Source organism: Pholcus phalangioides, unplaced genomic scaffold (assembly GCF_987345545.1).
Source record: "Pholcus phalangioides strain wild (caught in Gottingen) unplaced genomic scaffold, Ppha-v1.0 ptg000013l_1, whole genome shotgun sequence".
Lineage (NCBI taxonomy): Eukaryota > Metazoa > Arthropoda > Arachnida > Araneae > Pholcidae > Pholcus > Pholcus phalangioides.
This window is the reverse complement of record NW_028301606.1, coordinates 4,811,646-4,828,850: the sequence shown is the minus strand read 5'-3', so window position 1 is coordinate 4,828,850 and position 17,205 is coordinate 4,811,646. Positions and strand designations below refer to the sequence as shown.

At 35.0% G+C, this 17,205-nt stretch overlaps 1 pseudogene; it reads left to right on the top strand.

Annotated features, from left to right (window-relative positions):
- Positions 1–11,588: 11,588 nt before the first annotated feature.
- Positions 11,589–11,942, top strand: LOC149078492 (elongin-C pseudogene; annotated as a pseudogene).
- The last annotated feature ends 5,263 nt before the right edge of the window (positions 11,943–17,205 follow it).

Here is a 17,205-nt window from a genome sequence, read left to right as displayed (position 1 = left end):
AAAGCTTCTATTCTTCGCTCATGCCCCTTGTGTCGGAATTGGACCCTAGTGCTGAGAGTACAAAATCATCGAATTAATTGTATGATTTATTGTTTTTAAAACACATTTAAATACACTTTTTCTAAAATTTTTAGCCTTTAAACATCTTTGAGTATTCCCTGCTTTGTTAGGAATTTTGTTTCTGCAATGATAAATGGTTATTGCCCTAACCACAAATCAATGGAAATTCTCCAAGGAAACAAAACGGAAAACATCGATAAAACCATGTTGAGCAATCCACTACGAGGTACGTAAGTTGAAAATGATCGGCGAATGTTCCCAAAACAGTGAGAAGTAAAACATGAAGAATCACGTTCTTCAAGTATTGTAAATTATTTTCTCGAAGAAATTGTGATGAGGAGACACTTTCGAAACAACAACAGGTTAATTAACAGGTTGCGTCTCGCTGCAGTGGCAGTTTCTTGATTAGTTTCAGAGAGGTTTTCACAAATGCGTTTTTAATTAGTTTCCAGCCCTCGAAAAGCGTGAATTATGACTAATGATCGCTTTTTGGAAAATGAGGAGGGAGGGATGAAATATTCGGTGATTAGCAAGAGTTCCCCCCCCCCATTTCTTCAAGACAAAAATAAAAAATAAATAAATTCTATTAGATAAGAAATGAATTCATACGCGTACATGACCTATCGGTTCCGATAAATTCGAAGGTGAAATTCCTATAAATGGACACTTTCGAAGATTTCACGAATTCACAAGAAATGCAGGAAATAAAAACGAATATTGCATAACACACATTACTACAAAATTATTCTGATTTTTTTTTCATTATTATTACTCTTAAATCTGGGTTGTACAGTTTGATGTCCAATACATTGTCTTTTCCATTTCTTTTTTTCAATTTCATCAAAAAATTTCGTTAGATTCAATGGTAAAGGAAGATGATAGAATCAATCCAATTGGTTCAATTTCCAAGATAAGTTGCAATAAAAACTGTGGTTATAAATCGAATGCATGGTTGCAGATACAAATACTGACGTACAGCTACATATGCCCGTAAACAACAAGGAATCTCATGTTCCGGGCATGGCTTTGAATTTTTCGAATTTTAACCTCTCCCGTTGAAGTGACATTATAATTGAAGTAACCTGTTATCATACCAGTTAAATATCGTGGAAAATGAGAAAGGTATGAACATTATACACCGTCCAGTTATATTTATGTGACCACCGCTTACTTTTGAGGTCAGAATGAAATATCCAATGAGATATAATGCATATAATTACAACATTGGATTATGCAGTTGACTTATCTGGTTGTATACAGGGTTATTGAATTAATAATTCCGAAATTCGGAGGAATAAAGAGGTCATTATATTCTAGTCAAAATGACACCAAATTTGGGCAAATAACACTGCTACTGATGATGCACGCACTATTTATTAGCCCTAAACTGGCGTTGTGAAACTTCTGTACGTAACTGGGTAATTTTGATCCCGGCAAGTATTAATGAATTTCAAAAATCAACCAAAAGAGTTTTCATAAAAGCAATGGGTTTTTTACATGACTTCATTCATTTGTCAATTGATTCACTAAAGGTTACGTAATTCAAGTATTACGTAAGCAGATTTTCAGCCGTGTTTGATCCCTTCCTCCCCCTTGTCAGCAAAAGTCAGAAAAACACTGAGAAAAACACAGATCTTACGAACTAACAACAATATTCTTATGTTCACCTCGATATCCGATGTTTCACGACTAATTTGAAACTGTTATCGAGAAAACTGGCTCTCTTCCTATGCGCCATTCCAATCTGAACACTCCTGCCGTCAGACAATAAAATACTTACGCAATTAGGGAGGTGGGGCCATTTTAACATCACGGAAAATTTGATCAGTGGTATATAAAGAAGAAAACGTAGAATAATATCATTAGTTTGCCAAGCACATGTAAACAACTAGCTTGGAAGGTACTGAAAATAAGATAATCCAGATGCATTTCTTTCTCAAGGGGTGGCAAGATGAAAATTGCGTGGGGTTAAAATGATCCCACCACGCCAGTTAAGGGTTAAACAGACGAAATCCCAAAAGCCACCCCGAAACAAACGAAGATTTCTCTGGATTTCCAGAAATGTGTCATTTTCGATACATTTCAGAACTATCTTCTAATGCATTCATTCTGAGTTTTGTTATTTTGTAACTTGTGGCAAGATATGGCAAAGATCAAGGGTTTGAACTACATATATCTCGGTGCGTTTTTGCTCAAAAATCAAGGGGTTTATCAAGAAAGAGCAAGAGCTACCAATTGAAGACAATATAACATTTTGACCTTTTGCGCTAATAGATTTTTTTGGTGTTTATAATCTTTGCCCCACTATTTATTTTACGCTGGTGATTGCGTGCAAGTGGCTTTAGTCACTTTACCATTATTCACCATGTTCGGTGCAGCTCTCTGTGTTCGCATATTGTTCAATAAAAATATTTTGATATGATTTTGAATTGAACAGATATTTTTGAAATTTTGATACGATTTTGAATTGAACAGATATTTTTGAAATTTTGATATGATTTTGAATTGAAAAGATATTTTTGAAATTTTGATACGATTTTGAATTGAACAGATATTTTGGAAATTTTGATATGATTTTGAATTGAACAGATATTTTTGATCATGAGTTATTCCTCTACCGTCAACCCAGATTTTCAACAAGTGAACATTGGTTTTTTGTTGGCTAGAAAGTATACGAGACTGTCGTATCGTCGGAACTTCTCAACTATGGAGTCTATAATGATAATTTCGTTGAAATAGACAAATAATCCTACACTTGCTCAATATGTCATCCTTCGTTTTCTAAAACACTATATTCGTAGGTCTGCCAAGAACAACCCATAAACCCGTGGCATCTGAACGATGGCATATTACGTGAATTGATGCATAGAATTGCTGCTGTGGAAATCTCGGTTTTTCGAATGGAAAGCTGCTATCAACAACTTTTAGTAACTAGATTTATGGCTGGTAGTAGTGGTAGCAGCAGCACCACTCAATCGGTTAATTTTCGCATTAGTAGCTTCTTTATTCAATAAATGAATGAATTTTCTGTAATGACTTTTTTCCCGAACTTATTACTATCAGTAGAAATGAATTGAATTGAAATGGTATTGATGTGCGCACATTTGCCAATCAGGGTTGGCGATACAGAGAAAAAAACGCAAACAACAAAAATGAAACAAGTATATACGAACGTTTTAACAACTGTATGACGCGTAGTTTAATTAAGAATAAAATTGGGCAGTCTGTACGGGAAATCAAACCCATGCCTTCTGAGATGCCCCATACGGAGAGCGCAAGATCTTACTACCCTATAGAAGTAATTAACTGCTTTCCATAGACCTTTTTTGCATTGAACGGGACCGTGCATGGACAGTCAGATCTAACTCAGCCAACGGTAGGGTGACTCTCCGCTACTAATGCAAAGGTTATAACAACTGGCTGATTCGAAGATGAATTCTGGAAATAAAATTTGACTGCTTCTACGGGGATGTTTAAATTTCAATTAGAGATTCATTGGAATATGAACTGGTTCGCTGTTTCGTTAGGATGCTCTATGGGGGAAATCGAACGTACGTCTTCTCACATGCCGCGCGATTGCGCTATACAACTACGCTATAGAAGCAACGAAACTCTATCCTAAGAATTGAGTGCACTTTCTTTTTTCCCTTTCCTTTCACACCGTACATTGCGCAGGCTCCTCAGTATGTGGACAGTCAGACTTACAGAGACAGACAGTCATACAACATACAATGGTCCCCATACTGTCAAATAGAGTCAGAGCAGACAGAGAATACAAAATCACTGTTCGAAAAAGTAAGTAATCGTTACATATTCGGGAGAAAAATAATACATATGCATCATCGAACAATCAATCGCCTCGTTATGTTATTAGTAGAAAACCCTTCAAAATCCTTTGAGTTGGCAAAGCCTTGATTTAGAAAACCATGAAAAAAAACGGTCCTTTCGTTTTTCTCGAACGCACAGTAAAAAAAGAAAAAAAAACATTTAGATGGATAAATAAAATGTCATTTTGAAGAGTTTTTCCAAACACTCACCTTTCCTATTCCAAAGACTCCAAATAAACCATTATACGTTTCCTCTTACTTTTGTTACGACGATAAGTATTTCTTTTCCTTTTTTTTTTCCTGTCGCTATTCCGGGACTCATTGTTATATGGAGTATTTTCAGATATAGCTCTCGACTTTGTAAAAAGTTTTTCGCACAAACGTGGCACAGGGCAGTCAACTAAAGTGAGAGATACACACACATAAGATAGAGAAAGGATAAGGGGAGAAAAAACACTTCATGCCTTAGAAATGTCATTTGCAGAACATATTCAGTTCTATGTTAGTTTCTTTTTTCATTTTTTTTTTCTTATTGAAAATATTTTTTTTTTCATTTATTTCTTAAGATAAATGTCTTTTTCTCTCCCGTTAAAGTTTTTCTCTTTTTCATGTTCAAAAAAAGTATTTTTGCTTATTTTTTTATTTCTTTATATTTCGTTATCGATAGAAAACATTTATAAAAAAATAGAATAAGTCATCGTAATCGTTGTTATTCTTACGAATAGTTTGGATCAACGTATTTCTAAACTCTTATGGTCACTTAAATAAAGCTTTTACATTTGTAGGGGGGAAAAATTGAGATTAGGTGTAATTGAATTGTCACGAACATATTCAAAAATATCAATTTAAATATTTGAGGTTTTCAAATATTTCCGGATGTATTATTATTGTGAAATCCATTTGAATGATACTTATTTATAAGTCCTTACCCTACTTAGAGTCACGCTTTTGTAACTATCGCCGATTTACTTAGATTTAGAATAGCTATTGCATATTATTAAAATAGGTTTCTGGAACTGTTTTTCATATTTCTTAAATCTTATTTTACAGATTTATATATTTTGGATTTCTTTATGTGTCGTTTTTGTACTTTCTTGAACGATTCGATTTGAACTGGAAAGGAATTAATGAATGAAAATTAGACTTTTTTTCATGTCTGTCTTCACGTTTTTCCTGGAAACTTACTGAATGTACTTATAAATCAGAGTATACTCTCTGAATATTAGTTCTCATTTATTTTGTTTAGTTAGGATTTTTTGATGTTTAATAATTTTTCTTTTTCTAATACTGTTTGATTATATATATATATTTTATAGTCAATATTTCTTTATAATTTAATAACATACTCAAAAATGGTACTGAATACCTAAATTTTTCGGAGAAGAACATTCTTTTTTTTTGGAATTTTCAAAATGTTTCGTATTTTGTATACTCAAAAACGCATTAAAACAAAGTGAAAAACATGTAAGCAAATATATATATTTTTTTCAGTTATTTTGCAATGTTTCTTGTGAAGCGATATTACACTTCGACTTGAGAATTTGTTATAGTCAAGATGATACAGGGGTATATTCGTGTTCGCATATAGTTTTTCCACAATTTTATTGCTAATTTTATGTAATAAATCACAATTTTCCCTGAATCACTATATCTTGAACGCCTTCTCGAGAGTTCGATTCTAAGTGCTGCCTTCTGATGAAAGGTCCCTAAATTCACGCATTCACTATATTTCTAACTCAAAACTTACGCAATCCACACAGCCAGGGCTTAGCTCCCTGAGGTAAAAAGAAAAAAATTATACAGTGAGAAAAAAGCAACCCAGAGAGATGACGGACAACCCGCGCATTTCAGACACTTGTGGCATCAGGGTCTGAAAGGGTTAAGGTGTCGTAGGCCATTCTATATCACATACTACATTAAACTTACGCAATTAAAGAAATTGTATTTTGAATCACGCGTATTATCAAATAATGCACAATACACCTTCTTTCTATATTGATAATAAGAGAGACTGAAACTTCACACACATTTTTGATGAGAAAATTTTGGATGTAAGTGAATACCTACGTAGAGCCAAAAGAAGAATGAAATAATAGGCCTCTTTTGAAATCAATGAAGAGCTGAACATTAAAAAAGTTGATATCATAAAATTTTATATCATTCGCTCTAATGATATCAACAATTTGTAAAACTATTTCTTTGGTCGCTTGCATTGTTCACACATATTTCAATAAAATATTTCAAATCATTATGGTATTACACACTTTACTTTTCATTACTTGTGGAACATATTGATCTCTAATGATAATTTCGCTTTATTTTGAGTGTTCCAAATAATCTTACGATTTACTGTCATTTATTTTGGCTATTCAACCCGTTCAATTTCGTTGGTTTTCTTCCAATCGGAAAAAAAAAATCAAGCGTTCCGCTTAAAACGTCGAAACTTTTCTTCTCATAAATTTGTAATTTTAAAAGCTTCAGTATCGTAAAAGATCATTTGGCTTCTACGTTAGCCTCTTTAAGATATTTTTGAAAGCTGCTAATGCTAATTTGATTACTTCTTATTGTCATCTTATATCCGCAACTCGCCGCATAAGAACTAATGGCGGAGTACTGTTCAGTCAGGACTTCGTGGAGCCATACATGCGGGATATTAAGGCAATATCATTCAACGAGATAATAATGCAGTTGAATGCTGCCTATTCTGCTGTCTCACCAGCATATGTTGCTATTGTTGTTATTATATTTTTGTTTTCACTTGTGGAAAAAGCACATGGAGCACAAGTCAAAGCCGCCTCGCTGTTTATAAATGTTGTTTATATTTTCTCCGTCATCTGTGCACGTTCCTACTCGTTTCTATCCTTTTCACCGTTGCTAAATTATTATTGCAAATAAATTATTGTTCCCTTTATTAATCAAATGTCTTGAATCTTACAGCTATGCACAAAGTAATCCCATTTAACTATACTATATTCAAGATTCGCTTTGTTCTTAGACAAGAATATTCTCCAGTTACACAGATACAAATAGGAAGTATAAGCAGGTGTAAACCCGAATGAAATTGCTTGTTCTAATAAATAATTAAAAAATATCCATATTACGAACGTTTGGCATTAGAATTTTAACATCGGACGAGTACAACCAAGTAGAGTTCGAGTGATGCAGTGGTAACATGCGCACCAGGCTCGTTGACGGCACAGTGGTGATCGGATGAAGTTGGTTTTCTGCAGTTTTCCAGCCCAGCTTCGGGGCTGGGACAAAATATTTTTACTCAGTAAAATTTACACTTCGCTCTTGTACCAAGAAATATCTATAGATATCGATTGTTAATGTCTTGATGTTTGCAAATTTATGAAAAAAAGTGATGGTTAAACAACCATGTCTCGTATCGAATGTGGAATTTCTGCAAGAACTTGCAAATTACTTTAATATCTCTGATCATGCCTAAAATTGTAATGAGGGAAAATCGCTTTTTTTGGTGCAAATTCTATTATTGATATATTTTTGACTGGAAGAGCCGTACAGATATTGTAATTTTTGTATTCCAAATTATTCTTTCACGCTCTAATGTGCATTGCATTTAATTCACTTCAACTTATTGTATAATGCAATCTAACGTTACACCGCTGATCCACAGACAATTGCGAGTCCATGGGAGTTTTTCGCAAAACATTCTGCTCAACCTACATAGCTCGAGCACAATTTCAGATTTGAAAAATAAAATATAATAAATAAATTCTGTAATTTATTTATATTTTTTTATTTATGTTTTTACTGTCAGCCAGTCTGCGAAAAAAAATGAATTCTTCTATTTATTTCATTTCCACCGGTCGACGAAATTATTTAATCACTTCAGCTGTGTCCGTGAAATTAGTTCAATACAAGATTCATTGAAAGACTGGTTATTTGTGAAGATGAAGATTACAAGGAAGAAAACTCATCACTGCCCCCACGGGGACTCGAACCCGGTCTCTCGCTTGCAGGATGAGTGCTCTACCATCTAAGCTATTGAAGCAGATAGAGCATTTCAACCTCGGAGCGGATATGTATATGTTGAAAGGCACCGTGCATGGACGGCGTCAACAATCAACTAATAGCTCGTGAATAACATAGGCCAACCAGATAGCTACATGCATATAGAAATGTCCTCTCCACTTGTCAATACAAGATTCATATGAATCTTGTATATAATCTTGTATTGACAAGTGGAGAGGACATTTCTCTATGTTAGTTCAATATCTTTCATGTACGTAGGTGTAAAAAGATGATTAGAGCACTGATCTAAGCTGTGTACAGTGAAAACTCTTCTTCACGGACACCCTCGGAAATGAATATTTCGCCCGCTAATGAGGAATGTCAGTTGGTGGACATAGGAACACATTGAAGCCCGTTCACATAATTCAAAAAGTGTAGAACAGAAAACAAGTATAACTCTGACACACAACATAAATACATGAGGCCGACGCATATACATCCGCACAACACGTTCCAGCTCGTGCCGGTTTGTTACTAATTCCGATGAGGAATGTACACGAGATGTATGTATGGAAAATAGTAAAAAAACAGCTCTCTTCTTTCAGAAAATTTTTCCAGGACATGAGGACTTTCGTTCCAGAAAGAAAAAAAAAATCCCTAATTTATATGTTTCCCCTGTGAGGAATTAACAATACGCTTTGTAAATTTCCCATTACGTATGTAAAAAAAAACCACACATATACTCATGATTAGAATAAATTTAGTAAACACAAGCATGAGAGAAAAAAAAAGTGTGAGTAACCAGAGAGAAAAATGTGATCGATATCAAGTAACAATATCACATATTGAAAAAAAAATACTGAAACAGCTATTTCTTTTTTCATCCTGTCCCCGAAGTAGTTAAAAAACGTCAAAAAAAAACCCTTTAATTGCGGCAGAACAATTAACATCATTCCTTTTTTTTGTTTGCATTTTAGAGAATCTGTGAAGCTAGGCTATTCAAGAAATGTATATCCTTAACATACAAAAGAAACAAGACACGTCTCTTGAGACAGATGCTATTGTTCATCTTCTCTTCGAGGTAAATTACACCATCAAATTTTTCTTCTTTCCAAACAATTTTTTCCTTCCATAAGGAAAAAAAAAAGCATCTTTCTTCTCTTTTTTTTACATGCTGACTATCATGAATTATTTTTTCCTATTTTTTTTCCCTTTGAAATTTTTCTCCAGTCTGATGAATAATCAAAAGTGTTAAATCTCCCTGAATAGCCGTTATTTTTTACACCCAAAATAATAATTCGAAAAAAAAAACCAATTGCTGTGGAATAAATCAACCATATCATTAAAAAAAAGCACAAAAGATAGGGTATAAGAATGAATAATAAAGTTTTTTTGAAGTAATTCCCACGGTCAAGACTTTTCTGTATTATTTAGATGTATCCATTTGAAGAGCTTAAGGGATGTATTGAAAAAAAGATGGTATAATGGATAAAAAATCTATTTTTTTTTTATTGTTCTCTGTTGCTGAGTTATTTCGAATATGCGGAGAGCACAGGATTTTGTGATAATTCGAGAGATTTGTTTCATAATCGATTTTGAGAAGTTTGAAGTATTCATAGCAGTAAAAGCTATTCGTGTGAATAGCAAAAAAAATTGGAATGTCTTGGCTGTCTAGAACGGTGGTAGAGGTAATTTTGACCGCGATTTTTTTTGGGGCCTGCGGTTACACCCCTAAACCAGCGTTTTTCAATCTATGGTCAGCGGACCAGAGGTGATCCGCGACGATGTCATAGCTGGTCTGCAGGCAGCGTTGATAAATTTATAAACAAATACAGATACAAGGCTACAACAGGCAAAATGCCCTACGAAGTTGGCTGAGAAAAAGATGCCCATACATATCCATGATTGATATTAATAATAAATATCCGGGTTAAAAAAAATGGGATTTACACCTTTATACTTGAACTCATTATGCATCATCGAGGAGAACGACGATCCTAAATATGGGATGTCACTAAATTTTGCAAAAAGTTGTAATTTATTTCATTGAACACAGTTTGATAATTACTGCTAAAATTGCTGAAGGGTGCGGAAATAAAAGGCTGCTACAAATCGCAGTAAACATATAGTAAATATCGCAGTTAATATGTATTTCTCGGAAGAAGTATTCAAATGATCTGATGACCATATTTCATTGAGATCATTTACTCAGTTTTGTCGCACCAGGGTCATTTTCTGCACGCGACGGCTAATTAGACCGGGACCTACAATCAGTTGTCGATTCCGAAAGGCTGCTTTTTTTATACTCACCTAGAGGTTGGTGCGGTAACCCCTTGGTGTGGGACTCCCTGCGGTAGAAAATGTTTTCCTGTGGACATGTCGCCGTTTCTGTTGTACCCCTGTGTCAGGAAAGTTTTCTGACAAGGACGAACCGGGTACCGAACTCGCGACATCCTCTTACTTTGGCACTTTAGGCGAGTATCTTATCGACCTGAGCTATCGCTCCCATGTTTCATTTACTTTTGGTTAACTGGGATCTAAAAAAATAATCCGTAAAAGACGGGAAGGAAAAACCAATTGCCATCAATAGCATTTTTAGAAGTCGGCACACACACAATCACCCATTTTAATTTAAATTCCAAAAATTTAGGACCAAAAGTTATACCTATCAAATATGTGAAATGAAAATTTGTAATTTTACTACTTATACGAGGCTATCTACTACTTGGCCATTCATGCGCTGGATAATTTCTAACGAACTGCTGTATACCAGAAGGTGTGTTCTGAGTGTATGTGTGGCTCTCGTATTTACGTTGTCAATTATGCAAGTCTCGTCTTCTGCTGCAGCCTTTTATATTTCGAAGTGAAAATGACAGATGCCTGAGTTCTCGTACGTATTATGAATCGTGTGAAGGTCCACTTACTCTTTGCGGAAACATCATTCATCCAGCAAACTTGGAAAATCACTGAAAACCACCAACTTCAGCGAACCAGTACTGTGACGCCAATAGGGTTCAAGACTATATCCTCACGATCAGAGTCTAGCACTTTGCCCTCATGACCGCACAGCAGATGATAGGATGCAATACAGAACTACTATTGCCGGCTTTGACCGACCTAATAATGTTAAATTAACCGCTGACATTTTTGGACTGACTCGTCTTGACTGAACTTGACTTACTGTTGACTATGCGCCCAGAACGATTTTATTGTCTGGCGTTATAGCAAAATCATTTAACTGGTCATTTTCTCTATTCCGATGTCGGGCACGGATTCTCTGATGGTTGAATCTTTGACCTCATCCTTAAGGACCTCTACGTTTTGTGGGAACTGAAGTGACCGTAAAAGGAAATATAGACTTACTAGATATTGTTGAACTATACTGTATATATATTCGACGTTTCTAACATTAGAAAATGTGGTTTACCATGCAACATAATCTTCACATAATAACCTTAATTTAATGCGCATAGTGTAATATAATATTTGTTAATTCGAATTTTCACAAAAATTTAAAACAGGGCTCAACTTTTTCAATTTTTAGCATACGTTAAGAAAATTATTTGCCAACCGCAACACACACAATTCAGTAGTACCCACAAACGAGACTTTATTCATCAACTTAAATTGGCAACACGTAGGATTCCATATTTCGTAGTGTTCTTGAGACAAGACAGACAGACAGACAAGCTTTTCGGTATTTGATAAGAGTCCGTTCGTTATCAAATGGAAAAAAGGAAATCCGTGTCTGGAGGCGCCGGCTATGGTGGGTGCGTGGGACCGAGCTCGTTGTACGTGAAGCTGGTCTCTTCGGATGGGCACGAGTTCATAATAAAGCGCGAGTATGCGCTCACCTCCAGTACCATAGGTGCCATGCTGAGCGGTCCCGGTAGAGCCGCCAAGACCGAGGCGAACGAAATCAACTTCAAGGAGATACCGTCACGAGTGCTCCAGAAGGTCTGCCAGTACTTCACCTACAAGGTCCGGTACACCGACAGCTCCACCGAGATACCAGAGTTCCCGATCGACGCCGAAATCTCACTGGAGGTACTCATGGCTGCCAATTTCCTGGACTGCTAGCACTTCCTTTCGGTTATTTGACTCTCTCACTAGAACTTTTCGATGACTTATAGTATGTTTTGTTCTTTCTAAGGTAGAGTTTTTTAGACATTGTGCATCGGAATGATTGTTTTTTGGAAGTTGTGTCCATTTTTCGTTGATATTTAATAACGCTTTTGGTCTCGCCGATGTGTAGTATGGAAATAAAACTTATAAAGCTATAATTTTCATGAGCATTGCCACAATTATTTGATATCGGCATTTTATGTCTACCTATTGCATCTATGTCTGATCAGTGATCTTAATTTACTTGAAAATCCATGTCATGTGTCAAGGAGAATGGGATTATTAAGATTAAACAGGTAAATATATATAGAGTGACTGTTTTTACAGGGGCTATACAATGTTTTATACATTACTAGCAAAATTGAGCATTATATTATATCACAAAGCGGTACTTAGTATTGCAATATGGCAGTGTTTCTCAACATTTTTGAAAATAAGGACCAGTAAAATGTATTCCAGGACTTACCAGTAATTATCGTTGTTCAGATTTTATATATACATTTGTCCCGTTTTTCAACGATACTTATTTGAATTTGTAATGCTTTCTAAAGTCCAAAAATACACAGAGCTTTTCATAATATAAATTGTACAACAACATGGTAATTATGGCAAAATTTCCAAAAATACATCTTCATTTCACATATATGTCAGCTAAACGTTTTTCAGTGATTTTTCACCGATTCTAATTAAGATCGGTGATTGTGCCTAGTTTTGTGAATGTGTTTTGATGGCAATGGGAAACAAATTTTTGATGTCTTAAATTATGTTCCATAGGTAACATTTTTCTCACACACAACACTTACACTCATGTACTTCACCTTACATCAAGCTCAAATTTCCCTCAGGAAAAATTCCAAATTTGCAATTGAAGATCCCAGCTCGTATGGAGCGAAACAAGGGCGCTTTAATAAGACGCCCATTACCACCTAAAGTCTCATTTGTCAGTCAGTCTGACATACATTTTAGATGAGTGATCATATTTAAAAACATTTGAATCGATGTATTTGATTCAAACATTTGTCACAGGTGCCGCGAAGCGGTCACCCTGACAAAGGTTTTTCGAAAATATGCTTTGTTAAACAGCTCTGGGGAGCCGGTGAAGCTCGCGGATAAGCATTGAATAGGAAATAGTGGCGCGCGAGTGGAAAAACGTTGAGAATCCTTGTACTAGGTAACTCGTTTGTGGCAATCCCTGATCTGGCACCTCAGTTTTTGGTCACTTATTCAATCACTCATTGACCTGTCACCTGGTTTTTTAGGTCACTGGCACACACTTGCACACTCTCTAGGTCGCTCTTGTGGTAACTCACAAGAACGACAAAGATGTCTGTGTGTTTTCTTTTGCCATTTCCCAATATCTTCGCCTCTGGTACTTACCACGTTGACCACTTTTAGTCTTCAATTGCTTTCAGGTTATTCCATCAGGATTTTTTTTTTCGAATTACTAAAATATACTACCCACAACGTTCCCATGTGTAACTTGAGAAATATTTCTATTTTTTTTATTCTCTGTATAATAACAATTACACACAATTTACATCGTTTCACATTTTTTGTAATTTTTAATAACCCGAATTGCATGAATAAAAACGTTTTATTCACGTTTGTTTTTCAGGAATGTACTTTACCTCGTTTTGTGAATATACCCCGTATTATATGCATCAAACTTTTCAAGGCGATACAAACGATGCATTTCTGAGAAAACCATGTTATTTTTTATGGGGTAGGAACTATACCGCCGAGAAGAGAAAAATGCCATGAATGAGGATCATAAAATAAAAAAGACCCTAGAGAAATTTATGTGAACACAAAAGCACTAAATTTCATTTTTTGTTGTTATTTCCTTTTCGAACTTTAGTTTTGTATCGTTTCTTTTTTGCCGTGTATCCTATTCTATCTCAGAACCGAAGTGATAGATGCATCAATCAGAAAACCAATGAAGCGCTGGAACTTACATCGATACGCTCATCACAGCGAAATCTCGCGATATTTTCGCTATTCAACTTCGCGTGCGGAAAAGGAGCGGAATTCTGACGCGAAATATTTCTTCCGCCCTTGTTCCGTTTTGGAACATTGGCAATAACAACTTTCACTCAGGCGAATGCCACCAACGTTCTTCGCTATTTTCACTTCTTTTTTTTTTCATGTGTTACGCACTATATTTATACGCGTATAAGACATTTCTATGGAAAAGGGTGCAAAATAAAATAAAGATCCCTCCATATCTCTTTATAAGAATGGCTGAACGAAAATAAAATAAAAAAAAAAACTTTTGAGTTTCTCTCGTAAAGGAAATCAATTGCGAAATTGTATACATCGTGTTTTTCTTATTCTCCTATCCGTGAGAAAAGCTTCACGAAATATATCCGATATCGACCGAAATCATTTACTTCGACGAAACACATACAAACATGGAACTTACCTTGATGAGATTCTTGAAAGTTACTAGTAACATCATTTTCAGCCAAAAAGTTCATGCCAGAATGGACATCGAGGCATCGCGTATGAATTTACTATAATTACTGAAAAATACGATGAACCGATTTCTGTCTCGGTTTTTCTACTCAAACGAAAGTAAGTCCAAATCCGGCCGTACGATAACCAAAGATGGAAACACAAATACAAATGGATAGATGGCACAAAGAGTATGAGTTCTTATTCAGACTATCCTTGGAGGTAAAGAATTAAATCGACATCCCATGAACGTTTATATACGGGAGAATGCTTCTTCAGATATTTGCCTCATTAACTTGAAAATAGTTCAATATTTTTCATTTGATTTTCGGATTTCTTGGCCTAAGCGCAGGCGCGGATTTGAACTATGTGTCGGGAGTGGTAACATATTGCGGAAAACACAAAAAGCTTTTCGTATTATTCTGCTTTTGGGAAGGGCAATCACGCCTCCGCTCACTATGGCTGCAAGTCTGAATGAAGGCAGAGTCCCCAGCTTTATATATTATTTCTCAGCTTTATATTTGTTATTCAGCTTTTATTTCTCGAGCTTATATACACGTACAATTACTCGATCATTACACTTCACTCATAGTTAGAATATTTGAAGGCAGATTTCAGCACTACACATAACAAGCATTATACAGGAAACAAACTTCACGTTATGTTCACAAGACGTACTCGGACATTCCAGAATGTACTAGTTTCCGTAGAGGAATGTGTACGAGGTGCATGTACGGTTACGTAGTAATAGTAGACGTCTCCAGCTGCGAACGAAGTGAAGGCACACGTCGGCAGTCTCGAATAGAGCGAAGGCAGACATCTTCAATTACGTATGAATCCGAAGCAGACATCTTCAACTGTGTATGAAGTCGAAGCAGACATCTTCAGCTGCAAATGGAGATAACAAAGACATCTTCAGCTGCAAATGGAGATAACAAAGACATCTTCAGCTGCAAATGGTGATAACAAAGACATCTTCAGCTGCAAATGGAGATAACAAAGACATCTTCAGCTGCAAATGGAGATAAAAAAGACATCTTCAGCTGCAAATGGAGATAAGAAAGACATATTCAGCTACGAATGAAGCGGAGGCAGGCATCTTCAGCTGCAAATCGTCAGTTGGATTATCCCGAATTTTAGGGGACAGGTAAATTTCCCCATGTTATTCTGTTCTTGCGAGTGGTGATCACCCCCATCCCCTCCGTTTCTGTATCTTCGCTTGCCTAAGCGTAGCATGAATGTGAATGCAACATATACATTATATTTAAAAAAAACCCACGAAAAACAATTTGTGCAATGCAAGTAAGCGTGACATCGGTGTGTGTATCATCGCTCTCTATTTATCTCTCTTTCTCGCACTCCCTCTCTTCCAGGATAAAACTTATATAACTTTTATACAATAATTGATGTTTAATTTTAGTCCAAAATTATTTGTAAAATTTTTTTTGTCAAATTAACTATTTCTGGATTGAGGAAATTCAATTTATTTTGTCAATAATCGGATTTTAAATGATATTGTTGTTAGTAAATTTTTGGAAAATACATGTTTTGAAACGAAAATTCACGAAATAGTGAAAGCACTATACTTTACAAAATTACGTTTTTGAAACGTATGTCGCACTTGACATATAGGCCGCATACTGTAAACGGTACATAAATATCTCTATTTACGTAAATTAAATTGTTTTAATTAATTTATGAATATCATTACAAGAAACGTCGAAACGTACTAAATCAGAAACATGTACAGGGTATCTCACGAGAAGGGAAATACTCAAGTTCAAGGAAAGAATATAAGTTTTATGGTTGTTTTTTAAAATTAAAGTAAAATTTAAAAAAAAAAAACATAATTAGCCAGAAAAAAAATAACTATTTCAATGACATTTTTTTGTATTATAACTAGGAAAAATATAAAAATTTATATTTATACGATCTCCAATACTCTCTTTCTCTATCTCTCTCTCTGCTTAAAAAATGTAGATCAGTCAAATACTAAAAGGACGACAGAAGTTTAACCCGTAATATTTGAAAGAAAATTCATCGGAATATCGTAATTAATATTATTGATTCCCCTTTTAGTTAAACCCTTTATACTGACATTGTTACGGCACAGACTACGCAATTGTATGCTTGAGAACGCAAGCATCAATATGGTTAGGATAATGTTTGCGGTGTATATCATTCATAGTATATGTATAGTGTTCATGAAAATAATGAAATTAATTGATTACACTGCTCAACAAATTTTTCTTTCAAGTTTACAACGGAATCTTAATAGTTTTACGGTATATATAAGGTGTGGATTTTTATAATGGTGTTTGTTTCGCTCAATTGGCTCTAGTTTCATAGATAACGCATACTCACAACATTTCGATATAGTCTGAAGCCACTAATTTTTGCACCGAATTTTTACTTTTAATGTTTTATTAATATTTTATTTTACTCCATTATTACACTTTATTCACCATCAGACATAAGTATGTTTTGATCGTAAGTTTATTATATTGATCAACATTTCACACAGTTTCAATCCGATTTGCAAGCTGCTTATATATTACTGTTCAAATAAAATTCAATTTTCATTTTACCTCAAAACTAGAGAGAAGACGCAAAAAACCAAGGTCAGATTCGTATTCAACAGCAAAAAACACCCCTAAAATTGTCGTTTAGGAACAAAATCAGTGTTGAGTGTCAAGTGTTTTATTTTTATACGACGACGATAAAAGGAGCAGCGTAAAAAATTTCTGAGAGAATTGGTGTTTGG